The sequence below is a fragment of the Pleurodeles waltl genome, chromosome 2_2 (genome assembly GCF_031143425.1).
Source record: "Pleurodeles waltl isolate 20211129_DDA chromosome 2_2, aPleWal1.hap1.20221129, whole genome shotgun sequence".
In the NCBI taxonomy this organism is placed as follows: Eukaryota; Metazoa; Chordata; class Amphibia; order Caudata; family Salamandridae; genus Pleurodeles; species Pleurodeles waltl.
The window spans coordinates 69958860-69974631 of NC_090439.1; the positions used below are offsets into that span (position 1 = coordinate 69958860).

At 44.1% G+C, this 15772-nt stretch overlaps 1 long non-coding RNA gene across 1 annotated transcript in view; it reads left to right on the forward strand.

Annotated features, from left to right (window-relative positions):
- LOC138272982 (uncharacterized) overlaps positions 1 to 15772 on the forward strand; it is a 113329-nt gene that overhangs the window by 84235 nt on the left and 13322 nt on the right. The gene's annotated exons all lie outside the window — the stretch shown is intronic.

Here is a 15772-nt window from a genome sequence, read left to right on the forward strand (position 1 = left end):
AGGGAGATAGAAAGAGAGTGCATTCACCCGTGCGCTGTCTCTACACAAAAATGCCTGTGATTCATTTAGGTGCCCCACAGTGCTCCCAGGTAGGTCAGGATAGTCAGTCTCTCTTCTCTTTAACGAGACTGTGCCCTTCCTTTACCCCCTCCTTTTCCCCTCTCACCTCTCCCCAGTTCCCTTCCCTGGTGGGTTTTTAGCGTTTCTTTCCCTTGTCCCTAGGAGGGACCGTACCTTTGTGAGCCACGACCCTCCGGGATCGTGGCTGGGCTCTTTGGTCCTTGCCTCCGGTGCTCCTTCCTCTATGGCCTCGTTCTCCACGTCTCCTCTGCTGTCGGCCCCTTGCTCCGTCGTCTCCTGTGGTCCTGCTCCTTCTCCTCGCTCCTTCCTTCTTTCGTCGTTTACTCCTCCTTCTTCTTTCTCGACGCGTTCGGATGCCTTTTGACCTCCCGCGGTCCGGAAGGGCTCAAGCGTTTTCCTGGAAACAGGGAAACGCGGTAGTGACGCCTCGTGCGTTCCCATGGTAACATGGGAACGCGGCTCTGACGTGTCGGGGAAACCCGACACGGAGTCGACGGCCGTTGTCAAGGAAGTGATCGGGGTTGCCCGATCACACCCAGACTCCCTAATCTCTAATGTATACAAATAGAGAATATTTTAATGAACAAAATGACACCAAAATAACACAAATCCCATACGGGAAACTGAAGTTCACATTTTTTGAGTTTCAAATAAAAATAGTGCTAAGAGCACAAAGCTCCACTTACAGGCATTTGGTTGCGCTAGACTGGATCAAAGGTAGGTTGTAAGGCCCACAGCAATGGAAAGTGGGTCAGATACAACAGCCAGGTTGATCCAGGTCAAAGAGTTACCTTCAGACTTAAAAAAAAAAAATCAAGGAGGTTGTTGCAGGTTACTACAAAAACTCCAGACAGACTTCTCTTTGGCAATGGAATAACAGCTCATTCCTGTCGCGACAGGGAGATCAACCCTCCTTACATAGGCAGGCAGCCAGTCTCAATCTGGTGTTGCATAGACGACAGGTCCTCATATACAAAACAACACAATGCTTTATTACAAAGCAGCAAATAATGAATCACTACATAGTTATACATTAGTTGAGAAAAACATCATGCCACATGTGACCCTATGACACTAAACATTAACCTAAACTACTACAAATATTTTATTGCAGAACACAAAATATTTGACTTGCCAGTTACAGACTGAAAACAGAAAACCATTAAAACACCTCATAACTCTAAACTATGATCTAATCCCCTACATATTCTGCATTTGTGTCTTTAACAATGCTTAACAAACTAACCATTCTTCATTCTTGAATGCATGCATATTTGCAGTAAATACATATTTAGTCACATGCATGCTTTAGCATTGTGAACCTAAAACCTCTGTGTAGTCTGAACTAATTAAATTTCCTGTCCCCATTGTCTAATCAGGTTACAAATTATTTGAAAACACAAAGTTTGTGCCGGTGAGCCTGTGTGTTAAGACTGTAAATTCCATAATGCTTACTAAACATGAGTTGGCTTTTAACTGCAACCCATTCAAGTTACTTATTCCATTATGTCCTCAAGTGAACTCTTCACCTTATTCGGTCAGTATTCGATTTGGGCCTACAATGTTCTCTTACTACATACAACTGTGTAGCACTCTCTGCTGCTGTCTGTTGTTGTGTTATATTTTCCCATTCATATTTCACATTTTCTGTAACATTTGCCCCTCTAGTTGATATTTCAACTATTGAATCTAAACCTTGGTCTGTATTTGGCACTAGATGATATACAGTACCCTGAGAATCTATTACACATGTTGGTGACCTAACTAAAAACACCTACTCTTCTATAACATGCTGGGATCAACTGTACAACACAATATATTTTTAATAAGGCTACAATAGCTGGCAACAACGCTCCCAACAGTTCTAACATCCAGGATGGCAGTAATGTCAACCACCCACTAAACCAATTATTTGGGGCACCTCCTTCATCTACAATTTTTGTTTGTAGATTATGCAGTGTCTGTATGGCTTCTGTTGAAGTTCAATTATTCACATCATTTGCTGGAATGAAAGTACAGCACGCAGTTCCAATCTTCTCGCACACCCCTTCTTGCATTGGCAGTTATAAGGTCAAGTACATATTGGTGCTGCATTACCATCATTCTCAGTGCTCGCAGCTCATCCTTTTCAAGTCCTTCCTTGTAGGACTGACGCACTTCAGAAACTCCCACCAGGTTATTAGCAGTCATCGAGCAGTTACCTATTCTGAACAAATGTAGAATGCGTCCAAAGAACAACTGTGCATCATTAAACAAACAGTACTCCTGAAGAAAGTCATTCCAATTGCTTGCACCATAATACTCTGCAGTGTTTTTCCCCTTCAATTATGATATATAAAAGTCATTGGAAGGCTCATGGGGTGTTCATGCAAAGGTGTCTGTTTAATTCCAGGAATTACCAAAACCGGAGCAAGCCAAGGTCACAGTGGAGCAGAATCCACCCTAGTTTTGTGGCAACTGGGCATTCAATAATTCTCCACACTGTCAATAATAGTCAGTGAGGGTGGAGGTTCCCCCCTGCATGTCAGCGTTATCTATTGTAGTCTTACAACCAATATTTTGGCCTACATCAACAGTGCCATTTCATCTGAAACATAAAGAAAAAGTAGTTTGTCTAGTCACATTCTGAGGACTAACTGTGCTATCTATCCAAATGTACCATGAAATGTTTCTTCCCCAGTTATGTGTACACTTCCCTATCTCATCTTGACTAACATCAACACGTTTCCATAAAGAGATAAACCTACAGGAAAATTCAGTATCAGAATGCCATCCATCATGGGAAAAGATTGATCCAGTAACTCTAAATCTGGGCCTAATTCCTGGCCTACAGACACAATCTGGAGGTAAAGGATTTACTAAATAGCTGTTACACTCAGTGGGTGGACGTGTTACTCCTAAAAATCCTATATCTAGACCATTTGGATCCAATCTACAGTGGTAGGATGACCTGTCTTCTTCATATGTAATATCTCTTCTTTGATGTACTGTCTATCTGTGAGTTTGTATAACTCGTGCTAAAGAGTCATATTTTGTGGTGTTAACTAAGAAATGTGCTAATTTGACCATATGCCAACTGCATTTGGGCCTTAATCCTACACAAGTAAAGATGTAATAAAGATACAGCTGGATTTGGCAGTACTTATTCCGTTGAATGTAGCTTGTCTGATCCAGTAGCATGAGGAATTAGGTAACACACAAGACTGGATTAATTATTTCTGAACCTATGTCTAATATATGCTGATACCTCATATTATCTAACAATTGAGTATGGGCATTATGGGTGACATTATTATTATAAGTTCTCTTTGTACATATAAAATATAACAAAACATGTATTACTATATAGAAGCAAAAAAGATAGAGTTGAGAGACAAAAGAGAAACAAGAAAACAAAAATGCATGTCTTTCGTGCTGTCATTTAAAAAAAGAATTGGCCAAAAGCAAAGGTGGATGAAGGTATTTTTAGCAACCTTTAGCTAAAAAAAATATGCTGTACGGTCTGCGTCTGTGATACTTCATTTTTAACTCCTGTATTTAGGGCGTTCGAGAAATCTGCATATACATATATATATGTATATATATGTGTATATATAGTCACTATAGTCACTTGAAAAACCAAAGGTTACAGGGACGTTATAGTTAGGCTCATATTTTAAACGTACAAAACCACAGAAATTCATCTGTTATAGTTAGAGCTATCTAAACTAACTATAACTCGTGCCCTAAGGTAACTATAACTCACGTCTCCGACACACACAACTTTTTTGTCAACCATTTTACTGCAAATATTACATTGATAATATCAATGATGTTATCCAAGATGTCATGAGTGCTGTAATTTGTGGGGTAGATAGCAGTGCATTGTGAGGGCACCAGTTATAGTTATCTTAGGGCACCAGTTATAGTTACTTTAGATAGATCTACCTATAACAGGTGAATTTTTATGGTTTTGTATGTTTAAAATGTGAGCCTTGCTATAACGTCCCTGTAACCTTTGTTTTTTTCAGTGAAATTTCTATGTTTAAAAAAATTCTATTTCCTAACTATAACTACCCTGTAACCTTTCATTTTTTCAGTGAATTTCTGTGTACTTGTGGGTCTGTAAGCGAGTGCATGTGTATGAATGTGTATTTTGTATTTTCACCATGGTTCGTGACTCCGTTGCAACGTTACACTAGAAGGGGGCTGCGCAGGGAAACTCAACGGAGTCGCAACTCCACAATCATGGAAAAAAAAGAGTTTTGAACCATTTCAATCTCATAAGGGGTCCCTCAGACACTCATTGGTGAACCTCACAACATCAGAGTACCTCTACATTGACCCCTTTTATTATTTACAGCCCCTATTCCCATGCCCTGAGGCTGTGCACCGGTTGATAAGATGGAGGTCGCAACTTTCCCCACAGGTTGCAACTAGCCAATCACATTGCTTCCGTTTGTCACGCGGAGCCACAACGCTTTGCGTTGGATTCATGACAGACCCATATCCTTATATATATAACTTTGGAACTCCTTCATTTTCTCTAAAACTACTGAACAGATTTACACCAAATACCAAAAGGGCTCTTTCTGGACCAATAGCTACCTTTCTGCCAAATTTGGTGTAATTCCATCCAGTAGTTTTGGCGATATCACTGTTCAAAATCCAGAATGAATGGGGAAAACATATTTTGGACAGCCCCCTTTTTCTCATCCTCCCTCAGACAGATCACCCTGAAACTTTCCAGACAGCATCTGATGTGAGTGTGAAAGTTTTTTGGAACATTTCATGAAGATTTGTCAAGCAGTGCCAAAGTTATTAGCAAAACAAACAAGCATTTGCAATGTGATAGGTCTTGCATTTTCTTGAGTTAGAGCTATTGGCACTGAAAATTCATAACTGGACTTTTCTTGCCACATAAACTGGTCAACCCTGCCTCATAATTTCGTCTTTTCCTGCATAATTTTGAGCCCCGGAGTAAGAAAGAAGAATGGCTGACTGGAATTTTGGTAAGTAATTGGAGGTGAGTGAGGTCAGTAGGTCTCTGGGCCCCGGTGCCAGTGCATCTGCTGCTCCATTGAGAACTAGGCCTCAGGAGAGAAAGCTGATGGGGCAGAGAAAGAGAAGTGACAGGAATACAACAGACAAACGGAAGAAAAAGAAGGGATACCAAAGAAATAAAAGAAAGAAGGGAAAGAAAGAATGAGAAAATGAAAACACTGAGAAGAAATAGAGCAAACGTGTGAGAAAAGAAAAAAGGGAAAGAAGCTAACGAATGAAAGATAAATAGGAAAAAATAATGAAAGAAGTGTAAAAGAAAGAGAAAAATGAACATTAGAGAGAAAGAAGCAGTAAAAGAACCAGAGCATGTATGTACTGACACATTTCCCACACACACAGAAAGGGAAAACCGCTTTGACTATGCGGGTCCTGACAAGTAACTTGTGGCTTCCACATACAGAAGGGAAAAAGAGGAATTTATAGTAAAATGTGAATTGACAGATAAACACCAGAGAAAGGAGGGAAGAAAGATCTAAAAAAAAAATGAAAGGATGCATACCGAGTGAAAGGAAAGAGTAAATAAAAGACAAAGAATTAAGGGAAGACAAAACTGTGAAAGAATGAACGCTTGAAGAAAAAAGAGGAATGAAAAAAGGAAAGAAATAACCAAGTGTTTGCAAGTTTGAAAGAGGAGGTAGCAAGAGGAAGAGGGAAATAAATAAAAGGGAGCAGAGTACAAATAAACAAATGAAAGAAAGAGCGAGACTGTTAACGTGAATTTTAAGAGCTGGGAAGAGAAAACTAGAGTAGAAAGAAAACATCGAGAGGAATCAAAGTAATGGAAAGAATGGAGTGAGATAGGTAAAACAGACCCTCCCAAATAAAGATGGCAGCTAAGAACAGATTTAATTGGCTCCCCCACGTCCTCAAACAGAAGTAAGTGTTGAACAGCAGGGGGCACTGCAGAATAGCAGTAGGTGCATTAGCAGAGTTGTATGTGAACCCCAATGCAGCAATATTGGGGCGCCTCAGATCAGGATTGCGGTATATAGACAGAGCTGTGTCCCAGCCCAGTGCTTGGAACAACTGAGAGGCAGGGTGTGATGAATGAGAAACGAAGCGCTGTGTAATTCCTAGTATTGAAAAAATAGAGTGCTGTATGTTTAGAGCTGAGGTGCACTGAAAGAGTTGTATGTGGGCTGCAGTACTGGAATAGTAACGGGCACAAAAGGTCAGAAGTGAGGAATGTTAATAGAGCTATGTGTGGAACCTAGTATTGGCATTCCAGTGTTGCCAAGTATTAGCCAGGAGGTGCCCTGGTGGAGCTCCGAGGGGGGCCCAGATTGGGAGGGATATTACCTCTGAAACCACAAAAGCGAGGAGTCCTGAAGGGCGTGTGGGCGACCCTTAGTACTGAGAAAAAATGTGCACTGAATGTTACAATTGATGGATTCTGGCAGAGATCTGGTGGTTCCCATCAACTATGGTGTTGGATGTTAGACTTGAGGGGCACTGGCTTAGCTGTGTTTTGCTCTTTTGGATCCAGTATTGGCTTGGCAGTGGGACTAAATATTAGAATTGAGCGGTTGTAATGGAACTCTATGTGAGCGGGGTCCCAGTATAGGAAAGGAAGTGACCCTGCCCGGGTAGAGCTATCGTGCACTGATGGAGCTGTGTCCGAGGTCCCAGTACCCAGTAATGGAACAGCAGAGTGTACTGACTGTAAGAACTGAGGTGCTCTGGCAGGCCGCATGTGTGGGGTTCTGGCATGGGCATGCCTGAGGGACTTGGAGTGTGTGAACTGAAGTGCACCGATGGAGCTGTGCCCGAGGTCCCAGAACTGGAGCAGCAGTGTGTACTGACTGTAAGAACTGAGGTGCTCTGGCAGACAATGTGTGTGGGGCTCCGGGCAGTAGCACGGCTTAAGGCTTGGAGTGTGTGAACTTAGGTGCACTGATAGAGCTGCGCCCGAGGTCCCAGTACTAGAGCAGCAGAGTGTACTGACTGCATGAACTTTGGCGGCGTTTTTCCAAAACATCGGGCCCACAGAAGGGGGCTCACTCGCATGCGGAATTTCGGCACGCAAGCGGAATGCAAACACCGACCCATTTGCTTCATAAGGCGTCGCTGACCTAGGTGTCCGTTAAAGAATATCGAACCTGATGACAAGGAGAGTTTAAGGTACATTCGGGAAACCCTTTTCATGCATTGTTGTCTCCATTTGTTCTGATGAGGCCCAGAAGGGATGGGGTCGAAAAGCGTCGACAATTGGTTTCATGTGAGGTTGTAAGAAATATTGAGTAATCAAGGACTACATTACACACTATCTCAAAACATAGAAGGAAAACGTCTACAGAGGGAGACATGTGTTTTACAGAGTACAACCATCACTGATATGTGGATTTGTGTTTAACAGAGTTGCATAACCACATTGTGAACAAATACTTTGGAGAGCAATGATATTGTCAATTAGGATTTTGTTTACAAATTTATGTAAATTTTAGCTGGCTTGTGAATGAAATTGTTTGTTTTCAATGTTTTCTCGTATTTCTTCTAAAACTATACTGAATAAATTTAGAAATTAAGTTTCACTACCAATGGGTGGATTTATAACCCCGTTCAGGATGAATTAGTTTGTTATTTTTTCCTACTATTTACCACATGTATATTTTTGAACTGAGGTGCTCTTGCAGACAGTATGTGTGGGACTCCTGGCAGTGGCACGGCTGAGGGCCTGTAGTGTGTGAACTGAGGTGCACTGATGGAGCTGTGCCCAAGGTCCCAATACTGGAGCAGCAGACTGTACTGACTGCAAGAATTGAGATGCTCTGGCAGACCGCGTGTGGGGCTCCTGGCACTGGCACAGCTGAAGGCTTGCAATGTGTGAACTGAGGTGCACTGATGGAGCTGCAACTGAGGTCCCAGTACTGGAGCAACAGAGTTTACTGACTGCAAGAACTGAGGTGTTCTGGCAGACAGCGTGTGTGGGGCTCCTGGCACTGGCATGGCTGAGGGCTTGGAGTGTGTGAACTGAGGTGCACTGATGGAGCTGCGTCAGAGTGCCCAGTACTGGATCAGCAGAGTGTGCTGACTGTAAGAACTGAGGTACTCTGGCAGACAGTGTATGTGAGGCTTCTGGCAGTGACACGACTGAGGGCTTGGTGTGTATGAACTGAGGTGCACTGATGGAGCTGCGCCAGAGGTCCCAGTACTGGAGCAGCAGAGTGTACTGACTGGAAAAACTGAGGTGCTGTGGCAGACAGCATGTTTGGGGATCCTGGCACAGCTGTCGCCTTGGAGTGTGTGAACTGAGGTGCACTGATGGAGCTGCACCCGAGGTCCCAGTACTTGAGCAGCAGAGCATACTGATTTAAAGAACTGAAGTGCTCTGACAGACAGTGTGTGGGGCTCCTGGCACAGCTGAGGGCCTTGAGTGTGTGAACTGAGGTGCACTGATGGAGCTGCACCAAAGGTCCCAGTACTGGAGCAGCAGAGTGTACTAACTGCAAGAATGGAGGTGCTCTGGCAGACAGGCTGTGTGGGGCTCCTGGCATGGCTGATGGCTTAGAGTGTCTGAACTGAGGTGCACTGATGGAGCAGAACCTAATGTCCCAGTACCGGAGCAGCAGAGCATACTAACTGCAAGAACTGAGGTGCTCTGGCAGACAGCATGTGTGGGGCTCCTGGCACAGGTACAGCTGTAGGCTTGGAGTGTGTGAACTGAGGTGCCCTGATGGAGCTGCACCTGAGGTCCCAGTACAGGAACAGCAGAGTGTACAGTATGGAGCAGAAGTGAGCACAGTCTGTAAGGATCGCAGAGCCCTGATAGAGCTCAGTGCCTAGGCTATAAGGAATTATAAGCGATCCTCTGCCCTTGCTCTCAGCACCAGGGACCAAAGGCAGGCGCACTTGGTAAAGAAATTGCAAGCCAAGGAAGGGCGGGAGCCAGACAGCAGAGAGCCCACAAAGACCAAATATGACCAAGATAACAGCCTTTATTTATAGCCTTGTTTACAGCTAAGCTCAGAGCAAGAATGCTCTGCAAATTAAAAGAGAAACTTCCCAGGACAGGAGCAAGAAACAAAGTTAAAAAAAGTCCCTTACAGATCAGATAAACAGGACAAAGCGTAATTCTACCGTAGTTGGTCCCTGCTCCCACACAGAAGGAGGGACAAAGAGGCATAACTGACCACTAGCAAGCAAGAATTTTTAAATGACATTGAAACTAACAAATGAAATAGCTGGAAGCCCGCGAAGAAGTATACTTAAAAGTATACAAGAGGTCGTATGCTTACGGTCGACCTAAAATCCCTTTTTCTATAGAAACTAGTGGTCACTATTGGTAAATTCCACTGTTTTCGAATGCAAAATAGTCTTTCACAATGTATGAAAGGCATTGCAGTCCCATTTTAGGTAATCACAATTTTTTGCGATTTCCTAAAATTGCGACTCCAAATAGGGAATTCTTATTTGTAATTCCCTATACATATGTACCAAGCATTTCCTAAATGTGAACTGGGCATTAGGAAATGCTATTACCGCCAACTCCAAGTTGGTAGTAACCATGTGTAATTTTAAAAAATGCATTAAAAATGCATTTTTTAAAGTGCCAAGTAGGGCCCCTAGGGCATGTGTGCGCTTTACATATGCACACTTTATTTGGGGGGTGCATCATAGGGGGCCTTAGGCCCTCAGCACCCTTGAATTTGCATTTCCTAATTTGCAAATTCCTACAGGGAAATTGCAAATTAGGAAATGCAAAACCATTCATACCTATGGGCCTTCAGGTCCATAGGAACAAATGGAGTTGCAATCCCTAATAGCGATTGCAAATTTTAAGAAATCACTATTAGGAATCACTATTTAGTTATATAGCATTTTGCATTCCCTAAATAGCGATTTCGTAATATTTGATATTTAGGGAATGCAGAATGTGAGATTGATACATCTAGGCCCAGAGGGCCTAACTACCTAGTGGCGACCGCCACTGGGATTTTTCAAATTTTTTAACACGACTACCGCTACCCTCGGAACACTGTACGGAATTACACCAAATTTGTCAGAAAGCTAGATTTCGTTTCTGAATGCACGCAGTAGTTTTGGAGAATTTAGGGCCGTATTTATACTTTTTGGCGCACAACTGCGCCAACGCAGTTGTGCGTCAAAAAATTTAACGCCGGCTAACACCATTCCAAAGAACCATGCGGGCGCCTTATTTTTGGAATGACGTTAGCCGGCGGAGCTGCCTGGTGTGCGTAAAAAAAAATGACTTACACCAGGCAGCGCCGGCGTAGGGGAAAATGGAGCTTGGGCGTCAAAAAATGGGGCAAGTCAGGCTGAGACAAAATTGTCGCCTCAACCCGATTTGCGCCATTTTTTTTTACTCCCAACCCCCATTTAAATGACTCCTGTCTTAGCAAAGACAGGAGTCATGCCCCCTTGCCCAATGGCCATGCCCAGGGGACTTATGTCCCCTGGGCATGGTCATTGGGCATAGTGGCATGTAGGGGGGCACAAATCAGGCCCCCCCTATGCCACCCAAAAAAAAAAATATATACCTTCCTGAACTTAACAAAACAATGCCAACAGGGAAGATATTCATAGGGTTTGGGCGCTCACAGTAAGTCCAATCCAGTAATAGTCCAATAAGTTTATGGTATGGTGCTCATGACAAGAGGATCTCCCTTAATCCTCCCATGTTTACAAGGCAAACACACAGAAAAAGAACAGGTGTCAGAGCACTCATGATATTCCTAATTAGGAGTTATTGATGTATCCAGTCTTCTTAGTCAATCAATCACCGACTCATGTTCATCTCAGAGTCCAGATTTTATTCTCAATGTCTGGAACTCTCCATAAGTATAGTACAGAACAGCCAACACGTGTTTCATCCCATGAGAAGTTAATCTCTTAAGGACTTCATCAGGGCTTAAGTTCTATGTTGCATCCAAAATAAAGTTGCACCGAGGTAAATTCCATATCAATCTTCTGTGATAGAATATCAAACTTATATATGGGGAACCGAAACGGAGTCAAAATGCATCCCGCTACGTCCCAGTCACAATGTGCCGCATCTCATCTCTCCGAGATGCGGCACATTGTGACTGGGACGTAGCGGGATGCATTTTGACTCCGTTTCGGTTCCCCATATATAAGTTTGATATTCTATCACAGAAGATTGATATGGAATTTACCTCGGTGCAACTTTATTTTGGATGCAACATAGAACTTAAGCCCTGATGAAGTCCTTAAGAGATTAACTTCTCATGGGATGAAACACGTGTTGGCTGTTCTGTACTATACTTATGGAGAGTTCCAGACATTGAGAATAAAATCTGGACTCTGAGATGAACATGAGTCGGTGATTGATTGACTAAGAAGACTGGATACATCAATAACTCCTAATTAGGAATATCATGAGTGCTCTGACACCTGTTCACCTTCCTGAACTTACCTTAAGTTCCCTAGGATCGGTCCCTCCATCCTTGGGCGTCCTCCTGGGGTGGGCAAGGGTGGCAGGGGGTGTCCCTGGGGGCATGGGAGGGCACCTCTGGGCTCCTTTCGAGCCCACAGGTCCCTTAACGCCTGCCCTGACCAGGCGTTAAAAAATGACGCTAAAGCGGCTGGATGTCATTTTTTTTGACCCGCCCACTCCCGGGCGTCATTTTTGCCCAGGAGTGTAAATACGGCGCACATGCCTCGGAGTCATTTTTTAGAAGGGGACGCCTACCTTGCATATCATTAACGCAAGGAAGGTGTCCACGCTAAAAAATGACACAAACTCCGAATTGTTGGCAGCCATCTTGAGCTTCAGCAAAGTCCCAGAAAAAAAAGATTTATAAAAAGAAAAGGGGACAGGGTAGAGACACCCTGGCCTCTTAGCCCTGGTACTGTGGGCTGGGTGGGACCCCACCAGGGTTTCAATGCATTGTTTTTAAAACATCAGAAAAATCCATGGATTTTTTGGGGGTACAAAACAAGTGGTTTCCTGCCCTTTTCATGAAGCCCTCGGGTGGGCCAAGTCCCAGAGGCATGCCAAAAACTAAGGAGGGGCCGCACTGGGCCCCCCTCCTGGATTTGCCAAAGCCCTGGGGACCACCACCTCCCTGGGGCGAAACTAATAAGGTATGCCCCCCGCAGCTCCGGGGACTGCCTCCTCCCTGGGGCAGAATGTGCAAAGAAATGCAGGGGGCCACCCCTCAACCCTGGAGACCTCCATTTCCCCTGGGCAGATTGTGCAAAGAAATGCGGCGGCCCACCCCTGCTCCAGCAGCCCTGGGGTCCGCCTCCTCCCTCAGGCAGATTGTGCGAGTAAGTGCTGCGGGCTGCTTGGCAGCCCCTTCAATCCCTAGGATTACCACCTCCCTGGGGCTAAATTTAAATAAGATACAGACACCTGGCCCCGGGGACACCACCTCCCCTGAGCTGAATAAAAACGTTGGAGCCAATAATGGCCCTAGGTACAGCCATCTTCCAGGGCCAGCTCCTGCTATCATAGCTGTCTGCTCTGACTTGGCTGGAGCTTTGACAGCTCCCGCCAAGTCAGAGCAAACACGTAATTTTCTGCAAGTGAGAGCTGTCGATAGCTCTCCCTTGCACAAAGTTACGTTTTCATCTGCTTCCTTGCACACAAATATGTGTGGAGGGAAACAGAGGAAAACATTGCTCTCACAACCCGGGAGCTGCTATTTAAAGCAGCTCCCTGCTTCTGGGAGCAATGCTGGCTCCTGCAGGACTCGGGGAGCCAGCTAGGAACGCAGGGGCCTTCAGGCTCCCGCTGCAGTCCTGTCACTCTCTCTCTTCCATCCCATAAAGGGATGGAAGAGAAAGAATGTCATTTCAATGGTCTCTCCATACAACATCTTCAAAGACACAGACTTGCAAGATGTTTGGTACGAATGTTTTAGTTATGTTTGGATGCAGAGAGGAACAGAGTCACTTTTGGCCTAATGATCAAGGTCTTGTGCTGTCACTCAGTAGGCAGCAGGTTTAAATCCTACTATCGCTTAGCAGTGTGTTTATTTTTTTACTAGTGTTTTGACTGTTAAACCTTCCTAGTGATAGAACATTCATGTTTCTTACCAATCACATGTGTAGGTTGACTGTCATAGGTATGACAAAGAGCATCACAGTAAGGAGTCACCTATGGCCTAAAGGTTTAGGTCACATACCCTCACACTGAAAGTTGAGGGCTCTACTCTAGGTGTGTCTGTGATAATTTTCTTTAATTTATTTTAAACTTCAAAAGTTTTAAGGTTCATGCTGAAAGGTGATCTCACTCCTTTTAACTGACATTTTTTTATTTTCAATTTGTCCAGCAATATCTCATTCTAAGTATATCGTTCATCAAACCCTAAAAAAAACTCTGTCTCTCTCCCTCTCACTCTCTTTCTCTCTCTCTCTCTCTCTCTTTCTCTCTCTCTCTCAATTTATCTTTCAATCTTTCTCCCACTCCCACTCACACACACTCAGACCCATACGCACCCACTCACAGACCAACTCAGACCCTTCTGCACCCTCTCACAGACCCACTCAGACACTCATGCACCCACTCACAGTCCCACTAAGTCCCTTGTGCACTCACTCACAGCCCCACTCAGACACCCATGCACCCACTCACAGATCCACTCAGACACTGACACACCCACTCACAGACCTATTCATACTCACACATCCACTCACCCACCCACCGAAACCCGCACACACCCAATCCCAGATCCACACAGACACTGAAGCACCCACTCATAAACCCACTAAGGCACCGATGCACCCACTCTCACACCCAGACACTCTCACAGTCACCCTCACACCCAGATACACCCTCTCCCTCTCACCTCTAGTCTCACACCCAGAGAGACAGGTTGTGGCTGTGCGTGCCATAGGTTTGGATGGTTAGAGGGGTTGGCCAGAGTGTCTGATCACAGGCCAGGCCACCAAGCACTGCCAAAGGCCGTGCATGGCGGCGGTTGGATTAACAATAGTGATAAAAATTACTTTATGTTAAAAATAACATAGAAATTCATTGACAAAAGCAAAGGTGACAAGGCCGTTAAAATTAGGAAATAGAATTAAAAAAACATAGAAGTTCACTAAAAGAAAGAAAAGGTTATAGGGACACTATAGTTAGGCTCACATTTTAAACATACAAAACTATAGAAATTCACCTCTTATAGCTAGGGTTATCTCAAGTAACTTTAACTCGTGCCCTAAGGTAACTGTAACTCGCATTCTCACCATGCACTGCTAGTTACCCCACAAATTACGGCACTCTAACTATAACAGGTGAATTTCTATGGTTTTGTATGTTTTAAATGTGAGCCTAATTATAACATCCCTGTAACCTTTGTCTTTTTTTAATTTTGATTGTGCCCGCCCTCCTGCTAAGTAAGGACATCAAGAGCACACCTTTTAGATTCACAAACAAAGAGGTTACCATTGTTAGTATAGTTAGATATACCCAAAGAGGCAGATTTGCACAGAGCTTGACTCAATGCAAGAAAGCTGATCACATTATCTGATGTCCTCAACAATAGCTCATGTGTGTTCTTGCTGGTAAGAGTCAAAAATACTTTTAACTATACAATAAGAGAAATTTGGAACCCCACTAAATAGTTTTTGTGTCCCTTAAATCCAAATATATTCGTCCTTTCAACAAGAGGTCATCATACACACTTATTGAAGAGTATCCATATAAATACTGTTATAGTCAATAACTTTCCCTTCAATGTCTTCAAGATGATAGACGGGTCAGGAACAATTGGAAATTCCGGTACCACTACATCATTCTACCTGGTGTGGATGTCTTTACTTCCAACATTGTCCTCAATGGTACCTTATTCCAAAAAACTACAACTGTTTTCTTAGAATTGTCATCACAAAATAGTTGGTCATCCAATATTTCTCTTACCATTTTTCCTGGCTCAATGAAAATAATAAATGCCAGTTAGAAATGCGGTCTCTAGTTGGCAGTCGGTTTGCACCCTGTCCAAGTATGGACCTTCTCTCTAGTCAGGATAAGGGAGCTACCGAGCTCAGATAACCCCTGCTCACCCCCTTGGTAGCTTGGCACGAGCAGTCAGGCTTATCTCAGAAGCAATGTGCAAAGCATTTGCATATTACACACAGTAATACAGTGAAAACACTACAAAAGGACACCACACCAATTTTAGAAAAATAGTCAATATTTGTGTGAAACAAGTAGAAAATGATAAAAATCCAGCATACAGTAATAAAGGTATGAATTTTGCAAGAATTACTTAAAAATACAGTTCCTTGAAGTCGAAAGCTCCGCCTGGGGCTATCACGGCGTCATGAACAACAAATCCAACAGTTCAGGCCAGCTGTGGTGTCGGGAAGACCCGCAAACAGTACCTTGGAAATGCAGGACACCTTAAAGGTGCGGGGGGTCGTCGGGCCCCTGAAGTCACATGTGTTGCAGATCGATCTCTGGGCTGATGACGAAGTCAGATGTGCTAGCGTGGATGCTGGCGTGGCTGCGGTGCAAAGCGGGACGAAGCGATGTGCGGCGCCCACAGGTCACGGTGCAGGCAGCGGCTCGGTGAAGGTGTCCTGCGGCGTTGGTGAGACAAGGGCTGCGGTATGAAGTGGGGCAGTGTGATGTACGGTGTCTCCAGGTCACAGTGCAGGCAGCAGCAGTGGCACTCCTGAAGCGCTGTCTTCGGTAGGCCCAAGGTAGCGGTGAGGCACG